Here is a 3,960-nt window from a genome sequence, read left to right on the forward strand (position 1 = left end):
TGGAAGGGTTCTCAGCCTTAAGCTGAGTACACTGAGTGTAAAGTAGGGTCTTGTGAGGAAATGATCAGAAGAATAAACAGTTGTTATTTTACTGCGAACTGAAACACACGTCTTTACCAGTTAATACCGAAAGTCTTTAAACCCGGTTTTCCACATATTACAGTTAGAAAATTAGGAACGTTAGAAATTCAAGCGAAAGGATAGCACTCTACTTGTTTATCCATATCGTTTTTGAATCTTTCATAATCTTCTTGTTTATCCTGAAGTCAACACAATCGCATTCTGAAAGTTTTATTATTTTGTTTATGTATTTTTTTGAGTTTCATTGCATAAATCCGCCCATTCCGGGTTTATTAAAAAAAAATATGTCAAATCATGTGATGCGATTCCAAGAACAACACTCCCGTGCATAAGTTTGGGTACATCCACTGAAAAACATACAAAAGTGTTCGATCCATATCACTGTGACTACACGTCCAAATGAAACTATCTAAGCCGCATTCGAAAGGCAGTGTTATTCTTACTTCGTATGTATTTTTCCAAAAACATTTTTTGAATTTTGTTCACTAAATTTTTACTTAAATTTGTGACATTTTTCAAAAAACACACTGAAAAAAACATAGCTAATTTCCTCAGCATTGGATCGACCAAAATTTTAAAACAATGTGTTATTAGAATCGTAATGTTATATTCTTTTTGCGGAAAAATCTAAAAACTACTCACATTTTTCAAAAACAGTCATTGAATGACTTGATCGTGCAAAAGTTTGGGTTCACCTGAGCCATACGCAAATCATAGATTTCATAGAATTTTCGTTTTTCAAGTAAGTTCCGGTGAACCCAAACTTTTGCAGGATACAGGGGTGGACTCAAACTTTTGCACGATGACTTGAATGACTGTTTCATAGATTTTGACTAATTTTCAGATTTTTCCGCAAAAAAATCGTGAGTGCTCTTCGAAGAATATAAGATTACGATTCGGGGCCTTCCTTAGCCAAGTGGTTAGAGTCCGCGGCTACAAAGCAAAGCCATGTTGAAGGTGTCTGGGTTTTATTCCCGGTCAGTCCAGGATCTTTTCGTAATGGAAATTTCCTTGACTTCCCTGGGCATTCTAGTATTTCAACTACAATTCAAAATATCTAGTTTGCAAATCGTGCAAAAGAATTCCACCATGCTAGGAATGCTTTGCTTCAACTAATAATCTAATTGAAATTTAGCTGAGAATAGAATAGTTAAAATAGTCAAAATAAAAGAATAAATAAACTATGAATAATTAATTTCTGGAAATTAAATACCAAAAAAACCATAAAAAAGATTTTTTAGAAAAATTTCTTTGTTCTTCTTCTTGGCATTACGACCGCACTCAGACAGAGACTGTTTCTCAGTATAGTGTTCAATAAGCACTTATGCTCATTCGAAAGCTCCTGTCGAGTAAGTGAAGAAACTACATTCGGATGGTCAAATTGGAGGACCCAGACAACCAAAATGTACGCATAACGAAATCACCTGGAGGCTTTGTATATGCAAAATTTCACTTATAAGATGTCGCGAAAAAGCTTTCTACGTACAAAAGTGGAGGCGATATGCGTGCATATATTATGTGATGAATAATAACATACAATGCGAGTGTTTAAATATGCCACCGAACTAACTTGTGATCTTATGCGACTTAACTTATGATAACAAATGTTGATTTGACAGCTGCTACGAATTGATTCGACTTACTTTGTACGAGTGTACGGGACGAAACAAAATGTGCAAATGAACTCAGAAAAACAGTGTTTTATGCGAGGAAACTCATCAATTTGACGAGTTTATCCACGGTGTTTTGCGAGTTTGATATAATTAGTATGAATAAACGAGTTATAACGTGAACTTTCATGCGATTTCTGGTTGTCTGGGGAGTCCAGTATATTAAGAACCTTCGACTTTTAACTATTATTAAGCCACTACAAGTTTTCACAATAACTTGTTTCCGGAAAGAGTGAACATAGAAACTTATTTGCAAAAATAAAAATTTTTGCAGTAATAATGAATTTGGCCGCCATATTGGAGCTAAAGCTAAGTATGCTGTTTCGCTCAAGAAAAGTAAAGAAATTCCTTGACTGAATGGGTCAAGAAATTCCCTACAGAGAGCCCCCTTTGAAGTGACATTTCTTCTCAACTGCGTACTGCGATCAGAAAAATATGATTTTCTTGACCATTTCTTGGAAGAAATTTTCCACGCATCGAGATAGGCGATTCCTTTTCTTGTCAGTAGCAAACCAACCTTAAGGGAAAAAACTGAATTTCCATGGTGTTAGCAATCATCAATTTTCAAGGTTTGGAAGGCTGTATACAAAGTATGTAAAAGTCAGAGGTGTATGGTATTTTGTAATCAAAAGTTATGTGCTATTAAGTAAAATATTTTTTGCAATTCCGTTGCATATCAAGCTGCTTTTTATAATGAGAACGGACAACATAACGACCTACTTTTCCTACCAAGAAAAACAGTGCTGAAAAGAACTACCTTTTCAGGTAGGGGCATAATAGACACATCAAACAAATGCTTATTTTAAGATCAAAAAATGGAAATATTTTTCAGGTTACCTCGGCTGGTTTCCTAGTTCAGAAATAGTACTAAGTGCTGCATTCATTCATGATGAGAAAAATTGTATCAAATATCAGAAAAATGAGTTAGAAAATTGGGTCGAAAACAAGGCTGGTAAAAAGGTATCGGGGCAAAATGGACACTTTCGAAAACTTAGTTAGAGAAAAATTTATTTTTAATGAGTGTCAAACGTTCTTATATGTAAAAAGGATCCCGTTATATTACATAAGTAAGAAACAATTTATCCAGGCTAGTTAGTTTGCTCAAAAAATAGGATTCTTCTAGCGCCTTGCTTATAAACCAATATGATACTGAGAAAAAAATTTAAGACAAATTTCAGACGTTAATTGAAGCAAACCATAAAATTTTATACTGTCAATCAGTTCATATACAATACAGATTTTATACAGTATATATTTTTTAATAAAATATGCATATTTTTAGAGTATAAGGAGGTGTCCACTTCGCCTTGTGTCTTCATTATGCCCTTACTTAAACACTTCGTATTTGAAGATTATGTATTGAAAATTTATGAATATATTGATCTTTATTCACGTTGATTGATCACGCTTCATGGATTTTATTTTTTTTTTTTTTTTGAAAGTTTGCGTGTATTTTGACTTTTCTTAAAAATTGTGCAGGTCTTGAACATAAAAGAAAATTTATGTTTCCATCAGCCTTAAGTAGTCTTTAATATTTTAACTATAGTGTAAGGTGGAAGCAGTCATAAATCAAACGCGAAAATGCCTTTGCAATATCACAGTTGTCTAACAGCCGAGCTAAGAAGTGTTTTCACTTCTATGATTAGTTATCTACTAACATTGAGCTATATTTGTCAGAAAAAAATAGATACAATGCTGTAAAATATGAGTAGCAACATGTTAGAAATCTAAATTATTCGCTACTCATAATTTTATAGATTGTACATGTGTCATTTATGTTATTAAAATCACGTCATCGTTTATCGACTTATTACATACTGCTGAAATTGGCTGAACATCGCTCGCATAGTTTAGTCCAGTGGTCCTCAGCCTAACTGCTTGGACAGGCCACTTCAATGGTTTCAAAACATGACACGGGCCGCAAGTTATTTGAGGATCAGGGTAGACAATCTTTGCCGTCAAATGGAAAAAAGTCGGCGACGAAACTGAAGAAAGAATCGTCTTAGTCATTCAAGCGTTGCAGTGATGCGTCACATAGGCTTTGCTTCATTACGAACAATAAAGCTTCCTTCGCAGTGGAAGAATCTTCGTTCGGGAGCTCTGTGCTGAGAAAAAAATCAATCTTGTCGACAGATTATAAGCTTTGTTGAAAAAAAAAGCACAAACAAAGAAAAACGCATACGGAATTGACGAGCGATCTCTCAATCGT

The sequence above is a fragment of the Aedes aegypti genome, chromosome 2 (genome assembly GCF_002204515.2).
Source record: "Aedes aegypti strain LVP_AGWG chromosome 2, AaegL5.0 Primary Assembly, whole genome shotgun sequence".
Classification (NCBI taxonomy): Eukaryota; Metazoa; Arthropoda; class Insecta; order Diptera; family Culicidae; genus Aedes; species Aedes aegypti.